The 19,341-nt window shown below is 39.0% G+C and overlaps 1 long non-coding RNA gene and 1 pseudogene across 2 annotated transcripts; both read right to left on the bottom strand.

The window, feature by feature from the left end:
* Positions 1 to 1,516: 1,516 nt before the first annotated feature.
* On the bottom strand, positions 1,517 to 5,613 carry LOC149105816 (uncharacterized). The gene is made up of 3 exons (XR_016201691.1): positions 5,563 to 5,613; positions 3,010 to 3,082; positions 1,517 to 1,836 (listed from the first exon to the last, which is right to left on the bottom strand). It is a non-coding gene; the product is annotated as an uncharacterized LOC149105816 (long non-coding RNA).
* Positions 5,614 to 8,443: 2,830 nt separating this feature from the next.
* On the bottom strand, positions 8,444 to 18,836 carry LOC149105815 (uncharacterized; annotated as a pseudogene). The gene is made up of 3 exons (XR_016201594.1): positions 17,754 to 18,836; positions 14,592 to 14,664; positions 8,444 to 9,581 (listed from the first exon to the last, which is right to left on the bottom strand). The product of XR_016201594.1 is annotated as an uncharacterized LOC149105815 (transcript).
* Positions 18,837 to 19,341: the final 505 nt, after the last annotated feature.

Raw genomic sequence — 19,341 nt, 5'->3', positions numbered from 1 at the left:
AAAACAAGACTTCAATCTCGCGCTGGAAATGAATAATAAGATCTGGTCGCGCTAGTTGTAAGCTTACGCGTATGTTTTTGCGTTTGTTCTGACTTAAGAGTATAGCAAGAAAACTCTCTACTCTGGTATCGAGTTAATTTGTGAGTTTCTCAGACAATGGTTAATCATAACCAAAACCTGTTTTGATGGTTTCTTATTGTTTCTGCTTGTTTGGTGAGTTTGCAAAAGTTTTTGAAAGGAAAGTCTGACGCGTACAATTAGCTCATTTGCATAGTGCAGCTCGTGCACTTTCAAGTCCGCGTCGGTGTTTTCAATTGTCAACAAATCTTGACAAAGATTTCTTTCGTTATCTTTTGTGCTGAGATGCTGCAACAAAATTCACGAACGCAAAAAATGCTACTAACATCATGTGTGTTTCTTCAACATAAGCATAGTGAAGTTTTACACTGCGGAAATGAATATAAAACAAGGAGTTTTGATAACTCGATCAACAAAATCGAGATCGTTTTTCGAAGTTGATTAAAGAAAGCGTCAATGTAACTTTGCTGATTATTTCTGCTTTATTCACATATTTTCAGCTTAGCTTTTAATATGTTATCAAACATTTATCAATCTTAAACATATTTAAAAACTATAGAGTTATTGTTTGAGTTCGATGTACGTTTTCACACGAAAGTGCGGCGCAAGTACAATTTGTCATGTTTACTGACTGTACAAAACAAGCATCGGCGGGCGCTCTCATTCATCGACAACAGAGAATTTAGTGGATTTTTACACGAATAAAACTGAGCAGTATCTACGGACATAAAGTTATTGGGCCTTGATGAAACAGCAAGCGTTGCTTACAATTCAGGCGAAACTCAAACTGACCAAACTAGCAATTATTTTGTTTTACTTTTCAGTCGCGATAGACTGGCAAATTGCTCGCAAGCGTGTGGCAAGAGGAGCTAGGAACTATGAAGTCCTAAAGCTCTGCTATGTCTAAATATATCCAGCTGGTTTGTTGCTGTGTAATGGAAAAGCTGTTAATCTTCAACATATGTGAAATTTAAAGTGGAGTAATGTACAGCTCATGTAAAAGAAGCATCCGTCGGAACACAACTTGGTCAGCGATATATATAAGCTTGAAGCGGAACTTACCTAAATTCGACACTGTCTTACTTCACTCGGCTCAAACTGGAGCAGCTTACGACGAAAATACTTAAGAAAAATTCCAACAGACGTAAACGCATTGAGTTGTGGGCCAAAAACATGAAAAATTTCGGGAATTTCGGACGCCATTTCCCCCGCGCGACATCCGCAAAAATCCTCGCAGCATGTACGCGCGTGTGCTTTAGGCGATGGCGCAATTTGTTCTAAAAATAGAATTATTGTCCCATATCATGGGGACAACCCCAATACTTGAAATGGCGCGCGCTTACGGTCTCCGTCCCCGATTATGGCTCCTGCTAATAGTTAATAACAAACAGATGAGTGAAAAAAAAAAAATTACCATAATAATAATAACAATACAAAATGCTAGTAAAGAAAAAGTTTTTCACTGCCAACGTTTTCATTCAAGGCTGGCTTTAAATCACGAATTAACAATGTTTCCTTAATTTTACAATGTATATCTGACCTACCAGTTGCTAAGATATCAAATTGTCCCATTTAATATTATGACCCGTGGAAGTAACGTGATCCGCAATGGCTGAGGTGTGACCGCTTTTCGCAAGGGCCTTAAAATGTTCAGTTTTTCTATCGTGTAGTCGACGCTTTGTTTTTCCTATATAAAAATCATCACAGTCCCAGCAGCTTGCCTTGTAAACCACCTTAGACATCTGAGAACGGCTGAACCTGTCCTTGTACGGGAAGAAAGATTTGATTCGGCGGGTGTTTCGGAAAATTATTTTAACGTTAAAACAACCATAAAACTTATAGATACAAGATTTAAGTTGCTGGGTAATTACTTTACTTTGGAACCCTAAAAATGGTAAAACAATGAAGATTAACGCGACTTAAATTAACGCGATTTGAAGGTAAATTTGCTTCTCACACACTGACTGCCATTTGTCTGCCACACGACAATGCAACAGCACTTCATTGACATTTCTGTTAACATCACAACGATAACAGAATCGGAGTCAACAACAGGAAAAAACTACCCAAATGTTGATACACTTCTATAAACTTTAGGCAAGAACTCGCTAAGGTTTGGGAGGGTGGGAAAACTGTTGCACTGTCCGGCAAGAAAAGAAAAACTGAATCACGTGACCGAGCGTGAAACTCACATCCTGACTCGTACCCAGTCCCCCATTCAGTGTGAGAGAACTTCGTTTCCTGCGTCTTTCGAAAGCTTAGCCGGCAGGAAAAACGCGAGAGATTGTTTTTCAGCCAATCATAATCCAGAATAACGATGTGTAATTTGTTCTGGTGTTACACTTGACCTGCACTGCTCGCAGCCAAACAGATTCGAGTAATTTATTCATGTACATTATTAGTATAGGTAATCACACGGTTTCGAGTTCAGTTTGGAATTAATTTGCACGAGTGGGTTTTTCAAAACGTTGAAATTGCACGAACCGCTTCGGCGAGAGCAATTTCAGCTTTTTGAAATCTCACAAGTGCAAATTAATTCCAAGTTGAACGAGAAAAACCGTATGATTACTTATTAATAATATAAACATGAGAAAATTCGCGAGGGGGAACAGCCTGAAGATCTTTCCTGAAGCCATTTTTTTCTCATTCGACCAAACTCTTTTGAAAGTTTCCGCCCAAAATTTCCGTCATCATTGGCTTAGAAAATTTCCTATTGTCTTTCAGCCAATCATAATCCAGAATTACGATATGTAATTTGCACTGGTGTTACACTTTTTACACTGGTATTACACTTGAACTGCACTGCTCTCAGCCAATCAGAATCGAGTAATTTTTTCATGTATATTATTAACACACCGAAATTGAAGTCAATCAATGGTTAAATCAGTCATATCATATATGACTTTAACGAGACAATGATTGTATAATTACCTGAATAAATTATCCAAATAGCCACGGTCATTGTGAGTACAATACACGGCTGGTAACGGCTTGAAACATCTATCTAAACATACAAAAACGCCGCATTACTCTTTTTACTCGCAAGCTCTGATAATTAATTCCTCTTAGCTATTTCTATAATTAAACTACTTAGAACAATAGTTTTGAGGATTTGGTAAAAGAAAACATATTCTAGAATGTCTTTAGCTCTGTGGCACTTGGCTGGTACGAGTCTTGTGGACGTTCTGATACAAGATGAACGGCATGTGAACTAAGCTGTAGCCCTGAACGGAACGAATCATCGTAAATGAAGACTATAGATAATTCGAAAACGGTAAATACATCTATTGGCTTCTTTGTAAGGCAGAATGTTTTAGGCATTTAAGAGTCAAAAAGTCCCGCCACCATATACTTCACCGAGTTTGCTGAAATTTGCCATACAGCCTTTTATTAGAGTCCTAATTACGAAATGGATGTTAAAAAAAAGTTTCAATTCTATTTACTTTGGAAAATATCGAGAAGGCCCATTTGGGCTAACTAAAATGGGGATCGAAGGGGTACTTCTGACGTAAATACTAAGCCTACCATCACAGTTTCTCGATACTTCTTTTTACAGGTAAAAAGATCTATTCCTCTATCTTGTATTTATATAATCCCTCTATTTTGTATTTATATAAACAAATCCGGAAAACGTAACGGTTTAGATGGCTAACGGACAAAAAATTCGAAGGTAATTTTTGTCGCTTCGAATAGTCACAAATTTAAGGCTGGTTTCCATATGATCGCAGACGATCGCGGATCGCGCATCGCAGATCACAAAAAGTTCTGCGATCGTCTCCAATCGTCTGCGATCATATGGAAACACACTTCTGCGAACGTCTGGCTGGCGTTGAACAGGGTAACGTAAGTAACGAGAAATTTATGGAGGAAGTTGCGCGATATGAGTGCGTTTACCACCGTAACAGTAACGATTTCAAAGACAAAAACAAAAGGGCTAACTGCTGGGAAAAAATCGGGGAGAAGTTTAGTTTATCGGCCACTGAGGCGGAGGTCAAATTTCGCAACATAAGAACTGCGTATGGTCGTTATCTGAAGCGATTGAAAACGCTACGTTCTGGATTGGGGCGAGATGCAGTGCTAAGGGAATTTTAAAATAGGTTGACTAAAAGAAGAAATAAATTTGCTTGCAGCAAAATTTCCTCCTCGACGTCCGCCGTATTGTTTGCTGCGCTTTTCCCGCCAGCACAACGCGCGTGTAATTTTGACACTGCCCGAAATGTATGCAACAGTCGGCTCTGCGATCGTTTGCGATCGTCTCCGAATATATGGACACAACTCTCTTTGCGATCGTCTGCGATCTGCGATTTGCGATCCACGATCGTCCCCGATCGTCTGCGATCATATGGAAACCAGCCTTTATTCAACAATTAGATTAGTCTCTCTCAGTTGCAGTGCTTTCGCGTGATAATTGATTCTGCTATCTCCAATGTTACTTCGATTAAGAAGTAACTATTTAGCCTGACGACAGCTTGGTTATTGATGATAATCTTCCATTAATAAAAATATGGGGAGCTGTCACAGAATAGATAAAAATATTATAATTTCAGTGTAGTATTTTAGCCATTTCTGCGGACAAAGAAAACGATTCAGTTGTCGAGATTTACGTGCGATTTTAATCATAGTAAAATAATAATCAATAGCAAATTCGATTTATATCAGTTCAAATATTGCAAAAATATTCCATAGCTTCCCACGATGCATATTTAATGCCTAATGTGTGTATTAAAACATAAAAATATAAATATGAAAATATGAGATGCACTCTTTTTCATGAGAATATATTTTTTAAGAATATCGAGGTTGTAATTTGCGGAATTTTAGGATTTTAAACTCCCGAGGCTGAGCTTTTGAAAAGAATATCATTTTGTGTGTTGAGAATTTGAAAAGTCAACTGAATACAATTAAATGTGTTTTAACTAAACCGTATGAAATTCATCCTTTCTCTAAAAGGCAAAACTAGCCAATAAAACAGCGTTAGTTGTATGTTCGATTCGATGCTAATAATGTTTCTGCAAGACGTTATGTGTCATATCAAGTATTATAACCTACAGTCTGGCTCCAAAAGTACTTCAACGCCATCAAAGCCATGTGTTATGATAGGACAGATAATCTAGCGTTGTGCCGACGCAGTCCACTTTGTATTTATATCTAAGAATATTCACAAGAGTATTTTTAGCCTAAAATAGGCAGAAATAAGAATATTCAGGCTGAGCTGGAAAAACAATATTCTTATAAAAATCAGTGTATAAGACAATCCAGACACTTGCTGACGTTGAATAATATTCAATTTCTGATTTCAATGTCCACCTTTGATTCAGAGGAAGCTACCCTCTGTTTACAGCGTTTTGGATCTCTCTTTCCACGCGGTTTTCCATACAAAAAACGTAAACTACGCGATCGATTAAAAATACAAGTAAAGTCAAGCTTAACTGCTTAAAATTTTGAAATTTATCTCTCTCTAGAAGGCATATTAAGATCACCTACCATTTTGTTTGCATCCAATGTGGATATGGACGACGGATGTCGAAGTGATGCAAAGGATGACTGATTGACAAACCAATGTGAGCTTTCAGCACGTGATTCACTCATTTTTATGCATGTTATACACGCGACTGTGCGTGCACTAAAATAATGCTATTGACGTGGAAATCTTGCGCAGCAGGGATGCGCAATGCAATACACTATAATGATCTTACTTGAACGTAGAAACGCAAAAATACAAGAATGACTTAAAAGCGAATTCCGCCACAGGCGGCCCAGACGTTAAATACGATTAATACGTGACATTATCCTGTTGGCGGTTACGTTACAATTTTAGCCGTTTATAAGACAATGTATGAGAATGCTTCGAAAATTACTCTAAATGCTACGTGTAGACAATAATTTGAATAAAAGGGCTTACCTTGTGTTTGCATTGCGTTATTTTGATGTCTCTGGGTTCCTGGAAGTGGTTTAGAGCCATTTAGGCGAGTTTTACTTTCTGGCGGTTTGCTTCCCCTAAAGAGAAACGAAAGGCGGGCAACCCACTGGCCCGACGGCCCACACTCAAAGCTCCGTAAATTCCACAAAAATGGTCTAATCTCGTCAAAATTGCCTCATGGCAGCCATTGATAACTCTTCTTCCCATTCGCTTTCTCCCACGGTTCCAAAGTTTATCTTAATCGTCCGAGAATCGCTGGTTTTCAAGCTCTTGCTTTCCATTTCTGTTCCGTCTCGATCCGTAACCGATTATCTTGGGCACAGAATTTATTTATTTATTTTAATATTTAACGTCTGGGGCGCCTGTGGAATTATCGCCTGAGAGCTTAAACGTGAATGGGAACATCTTTTTCGAACTTTTTTCCACTGATTTAGACGAAAGACTGGCCTTGGCGGGCTACAGAAAAGACCAAGAGAACAAAACAGAACAAGACAGCAGAATACGCCGATAATATTTCATCGCGTGGCTTTCGGCAAGAAAACGAAAACACAGCTTACTTCTGGATAAATTCAGCCTTAGAAGCCAGCAACTGGTCTCAAATTACTTTCTGTTTCCTTACAAATGTCCTGACTTCCATCTCCGAAAGATTTTGCCCCAATTTTGAGCAAATAAACATTTCGCCGAGGGCGACAGTCATTACGGTGGCTTGCATACTAAATTAGCTAACTTGACAAAATTCTCCCGAGGGGGAAATATGACGAAAAGAGCTGAAAAATGGCCTGTAATTGGCTAATGATGAGATCATCCCACTGTCCACATTTGGTGAGAATCGAAAGTAACGCCAATTTTCTGTCACGTTTTCAATCTGTGGTCACTGGAGTGACTAAAATCGATACATCGGTCGGGATAGAGTTTTATTATTAAATTATATGACTTGTGTGACTACTTTACTAGCTCTTTACTCGTGGAAAACACGAATTAAATTTAATCATGACTTTTAAGAAAGAAAGCTGTTGTTAATAGTGTTATTATCATGTAGTTCATATCGTTCATGCCCATACATATCCCGAAGAAAGTTTTAGATTAAGACCATTACGTCATCGGAGATTTGTCAACGGCTACCACTGATGGTGCAGTAATACAGTTTGTTGATCAAGTGATGTGATGTCTACAGTAAGAAAAGAATCATCAATGACTGCTTTGGAATGTGCACTGCGTTCCGACGGTAGTGCTAAGCAAACAGTTAAATTTTAAAAGCGCGGTTATAAGATCTAACAGATCTTCTTGTTGTTTTTCAAACTAAAGCTAAGGGATGGTTAGCCAATCAAAGCGCTCTCAGTACATTATCATAATTTTTAAAGACTTATATGGTTAACTTATTAGCGCTCTCAGCCACTGCACGCCAGCGTTTTTGTAAGAAAACTGACCGTGCCAAGAATTTGCAGCCACGATGGAAAATCACTAATAATTAAGCATTTTAAACAGGGCGTGACGTCAGTACAACCACAAAATTCGAAGCGTTGCTTTTTACGTCGAATAAGAGATATGAAGGGTAAAAGAGTTGATTAACAGAGGCACGTTCCGTGGACGTTTCGTGCAGGGTGAAAATCCGTGTAGAGCCGCGTGAGCTGTCTACGTCAGCAAAATCCACGTCAGATGATTGGCTATTTTTAGATCCTCCTGTTACGTCAGAAACTTAGAGTGATCTAAAACTCAACCTCGTTCCCAGGGGGAAAGGCCTTGGGAACGAGATTGATCTAAATTTAACTGGAGAGGGAATAACTTTGTTATAAACCGTATATGGTGGATTAATTCTCTCACCGCTCTTTCTGTGTTGAGGTCGAGTATTTGGAATTCCCTTGTCCTATGTGCAAGGCTCATTTTCTGGAAGGAGCTACCACAAACCACCCCTCCCGGACCCTATTATACAGGTCAATGTAGCCAAGGTACCATTAAAGCTCTATTGAGATCTCCCCCATTCCCCGTCTTTAATAAGCCTCCCACCTATGCAAGTAAAATTTTGTTATAACTCCTCTCAGTCTTTTAATTCCCTGTCTGCCTACCCCTCAGGGAAACAAGAGTTGTTTTAATTTAACAAGCGTATCGTTTTGACCGTCTCATTGTCTGCTGCCGGTGTCATTTTCCAGAAAAAAAACCATTTATCACCACTCTCATTGCATGCGTTGGCTGCGCCCGCAATACGAGCGGCAGTCAAAACCGACCTGTCCGACCGAAACCATTGTCTTTTCTTCGCAGTTGTTTTGGCCTCTTCTATAACTCTTAACTCGAGAATTCTGGGTTTTTAAACTTAATGAACGTAAGTATAACTCGGACGTCTTCAATGAGGTGCCACTTGAGTACAAGCCAAACAGTTGGCAACTTTAACAAACCACGACGGAAATGAAAACGTCATTAAACAAATGCTTTATTGAGAAGTGACAATGGCCTTGCACGTGCGTTATAAATCTGGGTGCATTTCTCAGCCATCTTCTGCAAACAAGTAACAACTACTCAAAGGAACATATACTGCGCATGCTCTACCGCAATGTAGCGAGCAATGATATCAGTATTGCCAGGCTACCTAGCTAAAGACAAAAGTATTCTGTCAAGCATCACGGGCACAGTTCGTGAGTTCTTTGACTTTCTCTATGAGAAAAAACTTAAACATAACCAAGTTTAACTTGTTATCGAGATCTTCTGTTCCATGAAGTTTAAAAGGATGAATATAAAAGAACTTATCTTTGGTGAAGTCAAGATGCCAGAAAAATCTGCTATCAGTTCCTCGAGAGCCTAGCCGATGATAACGAATGTAAAGGCCAGGAAGGCGACCGATGTTCTCGTTTCGTTGCACTAACCGATTTATAGTCGGTACGGCAATTTCCAGGAAAACCCTTTGCCTGTAAAACATGTTTGAAAGAATGGAGAATGTTGTCGCATGCTTTTGGGGAATGTACAGAACGTCCGATCGACGTCGGAAGCATTTCAAAGTCCCCTTGCTGTTCTTTAAAAGAGTATTCAAAAGCTGGACTCCGTTGACATTTTCCTTCTCCAAAGTCATGTTGGCCACATCTTCGCAAGCTCTTTTGCAGTTCTTCAAACCGTAAGTTGAATTCCACCATTGCCATTTTAGGCCTGCGGTTTGCTTAACCCTCTGCGAATACAAGTGGCTGGATTCCCTGGATTCCCAGATCTTTTCCCGGTCAAAATCCGGGAAACTCCAAAACTTTAATATGACATCATCCCTTATATCCCGGATGCTGCCTTATTGCTCGACCCAGGCACTCGTACCCCAGGTAACCGCGAATGATTTCCACCTTGAGAATGTCTGGGGGCGCTGCAGTGTGGGGTGGACCGCAGAATAACAGGTTAGGGAAGGCAGGTTTATACAGAGCAACCAGATGGGGTATACTGTCGTACAATGGATAATTGTAGACAATAACAAGCAAGATGTCTTTGAAGGCGTCTTTTAAACAAGGCCTGGAATCTTGCTTGTTGAGCTGAGAGCTTCCAATTGGAAGATTTGTGTTCATAAAGCGGTGTCCAGGAGATTTTTCCACACCAAAATTAAGCGTAGAAGTAAAATCTTAAAAAAGACAAAGAAAGCAACGTAGTTTGTATACAGAAAGACAGTAAAACTCAAATTAAATAGCCCTAACAACAAAAGAGGCCTAGGATTATGGAAATTTAACAACTCTCTCTTGCATTTGGATGACGGCTATGTAACTTTATTTAGAGAAAATTATTCTTCCATTAGTGAAAAATATTCTGGACCAGAAGATGAAAGGCTGAAATGGGAACTAGTTAAAATGGAGCTGAGAGGTTTTACAATCCCTTATGCAAAAAAATAAAAAGGCAAAAAAATTCGTAGAAAAAAGAGAGATCTCCAAAAGAGACTGAGCGATCTAGACCAACTCATTTCCAGTGCGAGCGGTGTCGACAGCTCTCGGGCAAATTACCTAGAGGGTGACATAACCAATTGAAGGAGGAACTTTGCCTCATCTATGAAAACAGGGGAAAGGGCTTACAAGTAATTGCCACTAAAAATCAAAGAAATCGTGGCCACGGTCGAAAAATCGATTTTGCTCATACTTTGCCAGTTTGAAGGCTTAGGTAAGTAACTGAAGGAAATCAAGTTAGTTTTTTGAAATATCCAACATAACGGCAGAAATTCACGAAAAACGGTTATCGCACGAAAGCTTAGATCTCACTTCGCGGTAATCCGAAATTTTACACTTTTCAGCTTCTTGCTACACAGTCGTTTACATCGCTGTGAAACGTTCTCAATTTTAAATGTATACATTGATTCTTCCTTAATCAAGAGATAGTGATTGTTTTTATTTCTTGTGTTTTTTGGCCGAACTGAGCCCCGATTAAGTAGACATACTTTTCTAATTAAAACAAACCTCAAAAGCTATGCAAATTCAGTGAGGAAAAACGCTGACCGGTAGTGCTTCAAATCGTCTGATATTCTAGCAAAAGACAGTTCAGTCGATGAATTTTAGGCTTACAGATTCATTTTTGTGGGATCTACCAGCAATTTTGCATGAACGCCGATCAAAAATCGAGAAAATTGCAATTCAGCCCCTTTGAAATTTGCAATGTAACGCAACACGCTAGAATAGGTAAAAATCTTTTGTTGGCTTGAGACAGGACAATCAAAGCCTATTAATGTCTTTAACGTTTGAAACGCTATAGAAATAATATTTAACTTAGAAATTGCCTGTAATAGCTAAAAAACACGAGTAGAACCAAACTTAATCGCTCCCTAACTCTCCCTGTTTTGTGTCACGCATGATACACTTGGCCGATGCTACAATCTTGGAAATGACAATCTGTGGCGAAGGTCAAGTAATTTATGCAGCTTCGGGATAAGTGACGGAGTGTTTGAAGCGTTCAAAGTATTTCCCCACCAATTGCTCTTAGATTCCCTTTGCGTTTAGATAACTCCTCCCAGAAGCAATTCAAATCTGCAGGAGCAAGGATATTCGGGACGGCTAAAACGCATTGTTCAGTTTTCTCAAATAAAAACGCGTACTAGAGCTTTACACTGCAATCCACGGTGCTACTATGCAGCGAGTACGTGACGGACTTGGAAGATGCGTCAAATCTTTAGAAGATGATGGAGCTTTCTCCAGAACTCAACCTTCAATCGCTTTTTCAAATTATGCGATATTCAGCTATAAGTTTGCTTTCCTCTGAAGCTTCGTCCAGTACAAAAAGCCTACCTTTGCATTCAGCTCATTGATCGGGGTGGAAAAAGAGACGTCAGTATCAGTTTCATGATCAACTTGCAGGGCGAGAAAGGAAGAGAAAAGAGTTGAATTGCATTGATAACGATGGGGTGGGGATGAGAGAAAACTCCTGATAAAAATTGCCTTGTTTACAAACCAAATTTGTGACGCCACGGTTGGTTTTCATTGCTATTTAGCACTGAAGCATGAAGCATTTTTGTAGCCAATGGCATGTCGGCATATCTTTAACCTACGTTGTGGTTTACACTTCTGAAAAAATTAGTGCTACCTACTCTTTATCATGCTTTATCATGTAGTCTTATGGATCGTTTTATACCACCAACTACTGCCTCATTCAGTTGACGAGCCTTTCTTCGACCCTGGTTTAACAAGCTTTTCAGTTCAAATAAATTAACAAGAAATAATTCGAAAACACAAGTATCCTGTAAGATGTTTGATGTTGCAACAAGGTGGCCAAACGTAATTAAGCAAATTGCGTGTGTGCAACATTGGTGACATTCTTGCGCGCGTCAATTTTTTTTCCCTTGCTTCTAGTCCAGTTCTGGCCCTTTCTCTGTCACGAAACGTCGGGAGAGAGCCGAGAGAGAGGGACCCTCCCTCTCGACGTTGCGTGACAAGGAGAGGGCCAGAAGAGGACTACCTTGCTTCTGGATAGTCATTGAGGGTGTGACCGTTAAAACTACGGAAATTATTTATTTATCATTCCTAAAGTATTTGCTTACCTCGACTTCCTTCAATGATGAAAACTTTTAGCACAAGGACTGGCGTGTTGCTTTTTATCAGGTCAGACTGATTTTAAAGTACAAGCCAGCAGGTGCAAGTCAAGGAGGAATATGTGTTGTTATCATTGAGGAGAGTTTCTGGTTCTCTGTTCATCAAAGACTTCAGTCGTCACTGGCGCGCCTGAGCCCACAGGGAAGAACTGTTCTGAATCTTCTAGTAAATTCACGGACTTGAATAAATTTCCATTTGCCGTGTGTGTAATTTCCACAGATCCTTGAGTAACATGAATCAACTTCTGGACCTGTACCTAATCAGGAGCCGGTCATGGGCTCCTGACCTAATCAATGAGATTGTCGATTCCAAGAAGTTTCTCGGTTTCTCGAAACGCACACATTCGCCAAAAATATTCTTCACGTATGTCTCAATGCGATAAAATCTGAAGGACTTTTAGTGGCTTTTGATATCCTTGTTACACTGTATGAGCGGTATGACCGTAACTGCGTGCCGGCACAAATTCCACCGTATTGAAGAACGAACTCGCGCGGGGCGTCTTTAACTCATCCAGCTTACTTCGATTCTTCTTTGATAAGTGCGTTGTTTGCTTGGTTATCGATACAACATTAACTTTTCGTGGGAATAGATAGCCTCCTACTGGTTGGCGACGGCATAAAGCTTGTAATCCCTAACATCGTTCCAATATGTATATACTATTGGGACCTTTTTTACTTCGTTCGGCGGGTTAACTGGGCAATCTTCTCTTATTAATGCATGATTTCGCAAAGATCTTGCTATTAAAATTTGACTCATTTTGAACCGTGAAAAAATGGTTTCAAATTTGTTTCCCTTGAAAAATCGCTCGAGCGTGACACTGGGCAGCGAGAAGATGGAGAGTGCGATTTAAAAGTTTGGTATTTCTTTTTCGCTTTTTTTTAAACTCTTGTCGGCGATTTTTTTTGTAAGTTAAATACTACTTTTAAAGCTTTTCAAATGTAAAAGACATTAACAGGCTTTGATTGTCCTGTCTCAAGCCAACAAAAATGGTCTTACCTATTTTAGCGTATTGCGTTACATCGCAAATTTCAAAGGGGCTGAATTGCAATTTTCTCGATTTTTGATCGGCGTTCATGCAAAATTGTTAGTAGATCCCACAAAAATGAAACTTTAGGCCTACAATTCATTGGCTGAACTGTCTTTTGCTAGAATATCAGACGATTTGAAGCACTACCGGTCAGCGTTTTTCCTCACTGAATTTGCATAGCTTTTGAGGTTTGTTTTAATTAGAAAAGTATGTCTACTTAATCGGGGCTCAGTTCGGCCAAAAAACACAAGAAATAAAAACAATCACTATCTCTTGATTAAGGAAGAATCAATGTATACATTTAAAATTGAGAACGTTTCACAGCGATGTAAACGACTGTGTAGCAAGAAGCTGAAAAGTGTAAAATTTCGGATTATCGCGAAGTGAAATTTGAGCTTTCGGTGTGATAACCGTTTTTCGTGAATTTCTGCCGTTATATTGGATATTTCAAAAAACTAACTTGATTTCCTCCAGTTACTTACCTAGGCCTTCAAACTGGCAAAGTATGAGCAAAATCGATTTTTCGACCGTGGCCACATTTTTAGAATTTTCTTTGATTTTTACTGACATTTACTCTTAATTGTTCGTTCTAAAACAAGATGGATTGAGCAGGGTGAAAAACCGACTAAATATTTCTTCAACCTAGAGAAACGAAATTACAATAAAACAGTAAAGGAGTTGAAGCATCTGGACGGTAAGTCTGTGACAAAAGAAGAAGAAATACTAGAGAGAATTGAAATATTATATAGAGAGCTCTATACTTCTATACTTCTATACTTTTATAGTTTTATAATTCTATACTTCTATCTTAAGGAGTGTGAAGATATTTATGCGCATTTATTAGAGGTAAATCACCAGGCGAGGATAGATCCAGTTATAGCGTAATCTTCTCCTTGTTTTTATCTTCCAATTAATATTCTTGCATGGCTGATGAATATATAGCCAATCTTAATAAACGTAAACTCTTGACAATTTTTTTTGTATAACTAGTAGCGATGAAAATAGGAGTGTGAATGGTTATGTTTTTGGTGACATTCGTGGAGTAAAACGATATCGTTGGACCTAAGTTCTGAGTACTGTCGATGTCTCTGAGGATGATTCCCTGTAACAGATCCGGTACTGATCCCCGCAACCAGAGAGTTTCCTCAGGTTTTAACAGAAGTGCTTTCCCAGGCCAAAAACCTATTATCACAGTAATGTGGATGGAAAACGTTTGATGCGTTTTCATAGTGAAACCTCCGTTTTCATATTCTTTCGGCCTAGAGTGTGCGGGGACTTAATATTCCCGCAGTGTTCTGCATTCTTATGTATTTTGGCTTATTTTTACGTCCTTCGTTACAAAATTAGGATATATTTTCGGATTCCTTCAACTTAACAGTAGTTTCACACATCAGGAAAAATAAATATCTTTTGATGAAAATTTTTTCACCAACTTTACTTTTCGTTTTGAGGTATTTACCTATTGGCACAGAAGTTGAAGTCAATAAATGGTTTAATGTTAAAACAGATAACTAAAATAAGACAAGGATTGTATAATTACCTGAATAAATTATCCAAATAACCACGGCCACCGTGAGTGCAAAAAACAGCTGATAACGGCTTGGAACTTTTCTCTAAAGATACAAAAACGCTGCATTACTCTGTTTACCCACGAGCTCTGATAATTAATTGTCCTAACCTATTTCTATAGATTACTTACCATAATAGTTTTGAGAATTTGGTCAGAGAAAGTATATTCTAGAATGTCTTTTGCTGTGTGGCACTTGGCTGGTAGGAATCTTGTGGACGTTCTGATATAAGATGAACGGCATGTGAACTAAGCTGTAGCGCTGAACGGAACGAACCATCATAAATGAAGACTATAGATAATTCGAAAACGGTAAATACATCTATTGGCTACTTTGTGAGGCAGAATGTTTTAGGCATTTAAGAGTCAAAAAGTCCCGCCACCATATACTTCACCGAGTTTGCTGAAATTTGCCATACAGCCTTTTATTAGAGTCCTAGCTACGAAATGGATGTTAAAAAAAGTTTCAATTCTATTTACTTTAGAAAATATCGAGAAGGCCCATTTGGGGTGACTAAAATTGGTATCGAAGGGGTACTTCTGACGTAAATACTAAGCCTACCATCACAGTTTCTCGATGTTTCTTTTTACAGGTAAAAAGATCTATTCTTCTTTTTTTGTATTTATATAATCCCTCATTTTGTATTTATATAAACAAATCCGGAAAACGCAACGGTTTAGATGGCTAACGGACAAAAAATTCGAAGGTAATTTTTGTCGCTTCGAATAGTCACAAATTTAAGGCTGGTTCCCATATGATCGCAGACGATCGCGGATCGCGGATCGCAGATCACAAAAAGTTCTGCGATCGTCTGCGATCATCTGCGATCCTGCGATCGTGATCGTAGACGATCACAGGCGATCGCAGAAGATAGAACCATGTTTTATCTTCTGCGATCGTCTGCGATCGTCTGCGATCAATTGCGATCGTGCGATCATATGGAAACCAAAGTTCTGCAATCTGCGATCGAATCGTATCCCATAATATTTTGAATTCCGACCCATGATTCAACGTTTCTTAACAACAAGGCAACCACTTATTTGTTGTAAACATGGCTGGCGTTGAACAGGGTAACGTTAGTAACGAGAAATTTATGGAGGAAGTTGCGCGATATGAGTGCGTTTACCACCGTAACAGTAACGATTTCAAAGACAAAAACAAAAGGGCTAACTGCTGGGAAAAAATCGGGGAGAAGTTTAGTTTATCGGCCGCTGAGGCGGAGATCAAATTTCGCAACATAAGAACTGCGTATGGTCGTTATCTGACGCGATTGAAAACGCTACGTTCTGGATTGGGGCGAGATGCAGTGCTAAGGGAATTTTAAAATAGGTTGACTAAAAGAAGAAATAAATTTGCTTGCAGCAAAATTTCCTCCTCGACGTCCGCCGTATTGTTTGCTGCGTTTTTCCTGCCAGCACAACGCGCGTGTAATTTTGACACTGCCCGAAATGTATGCAACAGTCGGCTCTGCGATCGTTTGCGATCGTCTCCGAATATATGGAAACAACTCTCTTTGCGATCGTCTGCGATCTGCGATTTGCTATCCACGATCGTCCGCGATCGTCTGCGATCATATGGAAACCAGCCTTTATTCAACAATTAGATTAGTCTCTCTCAGTTGCAGTTCTTTCGCGTGATAATTGATTCTGCTATCTCCAATGTTACTTCGATTAAGAAGTAACTATTTAGCCTGACGACAGCTTGTTTATTGATGATAATCTTCCATTAATAAAAATATGGGGAGCTGTCACAGAATAGATAAAAATATTATAATTTCAGTGTAGTATTTTAGCCATTTCTGCGGACAAAGAAAACGATTCAGTTGTCGAGATTTACGTGCGATTTTAATCATAGTAAAATAATAATCAATAGCAAATTCGATTTATATCAGTTCAAATATTGTAACAATATTCCATAGCTTCCCACGATGCATATGTAATGACTAAAATGTGTATTAAAACATAAAAATATAAAATATAAAAATATGAGATGCATTCTTTTTCATGAGAATATATTTTTTAAGAATATCGAGGTTGAAATTTGCGGAATTTTAAGATTTTAAACCCCCGAGGCTGAGCTTTTGAAAAGAATATCATTTTGTGTGTTGAGAATTTGAAAAGTCAACTGAATACAATTAAATGTGTTTAACTAAACCGTATGAAATTCATCCTTTCTCTAAAAGGCAAAACTAGCCAATAAAACAGCGTTAGCTGTATGTTCGATTCGATGCTAATAATGTTTCTGCAAGACGTTATGTGTCATATCAAGTATTATAACCTACAGTCTGGCTCCAAAAGTACTTCAACGCCATCAAAGCCATGTGTTATGATAGGACAGATAATCTAGCGTTGTGCCGACGCAGTCCACTTTGTATTTATATCTAAGAATATTCACAAGAGTATTTTTAGCCTAAAATAGGCAGAAATAAGAATATTCAGGCTGAGCTGGAAAAACAATATTCTTATAAAAATCAGTGTATAAGACAATCCAGACACTTGCTGACGTTGAATAATATTCAATTTCTGATTTCAATGTCCACCTTTGATTCAGAGGAAGCTACCCTCTGTTTACAGCGTTTTGGATCTCTCTTTCCACGCGGTTTTCCATACAAAAAACGTAAACTACGCGATCGATTAAAAATACAAGTAAAGTCAAGCTTAACTGCTTAAAATTTTGAAATTTATCTCTCTCTAGAAGGCATATTAAGATCACCTACCATTTTGTTTGCATCCAATGTGGATATGGACGACGGATGTCGAAGTGATGCAAAGGATGACTGATTGACAAACCAATGTGAGCTTTCAGCACGTGATTCACTCATTTTTATGCATGTTATACACGCGACTGTGCGTGCACTAAAATAATGCTATTGACGTGGAAATCTTGCGCAGCAGGGATGCGCAATGCAATACACTATAATGATCTTACTTGAACGTAGAAACGCAAAAATACAAGAATGACTTAAAAGCGAATTCCGCCACAGGCGGCCCAGACGTTAAATACGATTAATACGTGACATTATCCTGTTGGCGGTTACGTTACAATTTTAGCCGTTTATAAGACAATGTATGAGAATGCTTCGAAAATTACTCTAAATGCTACGTGTAGACAATAATTTGAATAAAAGGGCTTACCTTGTGTTTGCATTGCGTTATTTTGATGTCTCTGGGTTCCTGGAGGTGGTTTAGAGCCATTTAGGCGAGTTTTACTTTCTGGCGGTTTGCTTCCCCTAAAGAGAAACGAAAGGCGGGCAACCCACTGGCCCGACGGCCGGCACTCAAAGCTCCGTAAATTTCACAAAAATGGTCTAATCTCGTCAAAATTGCCTCATGACAGCCATCGATAACTCTTCTTCCCATTCGCTTTCTCCCACGGTTCCAAAGTTTATCTTAATCGCCCGAGAATCGCTGGTTTTCAAGCTCTTACTTTCCATTTCTGTCCGATGTAAGTTCCACAAGTACATCTAGCAACACTGTACTAAAGGAACACCTGCCAGAGCACTGTTCGTGTGGTCGTGGTTCTGCTAAGAAAGATGGAAGAAAATTCTGTCATCAAGTACCAAATGGAAACAAGAGCCGGTGTAAGTGCTACAATACCATGGCTGGTTGTTCCTATAGATCCATTACGGTGGCTTGCATACTAAATTAGCTAACTTGACAAAATTCTCCCGAGGGGGAGATATGACGAAAAGAGCTGAAAAATGGCCTGTAATTGGCTAATGATGAGATCATCCCACTGCCCAAATTTGGTGAGAATCGAAAGTAACGCCAATTTTCTGTCACGTTTTCAATCTGTGGTCACTGGAGTGACTAAAATCGATACATCGGTCGGGATAGAGTTTTATTATTAAACTATATGACTTGTGTGACTACTTTACTAGCCCTTTACTCGTGGAAAACACTAATTAAATTTAATCATGACTTTTAAGAAAGAAAGCTGTTGTTAATAGTGTTATTATCATGTAGTTCATATCGTTCATGCCCATACATATCCCGAAGAAAGTTTTAGATTAAGACCATTACGTCATCGGAGATTTGTCAACGGCTACCACTGATGATGCAATAATACAGTTTGTGTTGATCAGGTGATGTGATGTCTACAGTAAGAAAAGAATCATCAATGACTGCTTTGGAATGTGCACTGCGTTCCGACGGTAGTGCTAAGCAAACAGTTAAATTTTAAAAGCGCGGTTATAAGATCTAACAGATCTTCTTGTTGTTTTTCAAACTAAAGCTAAGGGATGATTAACCAATCAAAGCGCTCTCAGTACATTATCATAATTTTTATAGACTTATATGGTTAACTTATTAGTGCTCTCAGCCACTGCACGCCAGCGTTTTTGTAAGAAAATTGACCGTGCCAAGAATTTGCAGCCATGATGGAAAATGACTAATAATTAAGCGTTTTAAACAGGGCGTGACGTCAGTACAACCACAAAATTCGAAGCGTTGCTTTTTACGTCGAATAAGAGATATGAAGGGTAAAAGAGTTGATTAACAGAGGCGCGTTCCGTGGACGTTTCGTGCAGGGTGAAAATTCGTGTAGACCCGCGTGGGCTGTCTACGTCAGCAAAATCCACGTCAGATGATTGGCTATTTTTAGATCCTCCTCTTACGTCAGAAACTTAGAGTGATCTACAACTCAACCTCGTTCCCAGGGGGAAAGGCCTTGGGAACGAGGTTGATCTAAATTTAACTGGAGAGGGAATAACTTGGTTATAAA

This window comes from Orbicella faveolata, unplaced genomic scaffold (genome assembly GCF_042242905.1).
Source record: "Orbicella faveolata isolate gen_17 unplaced genomic scaffold, um_ofav_v1 contig_34, whole genome shotgun sequence".
In the NCBI taxonomy this organism is placed as follows: domain Eukaryota; kingdom Metazoa; phylum Cnidaria; class Anthozoa; order Scleractinia; family Merulinidae; genus Orbicella; species Orbicella faveolata.
The sequence above is the reverse complement of the archived record's forward strand: the minus strand, read 5'-3'. Positions and strand labels throughout refer to the sequence as shown.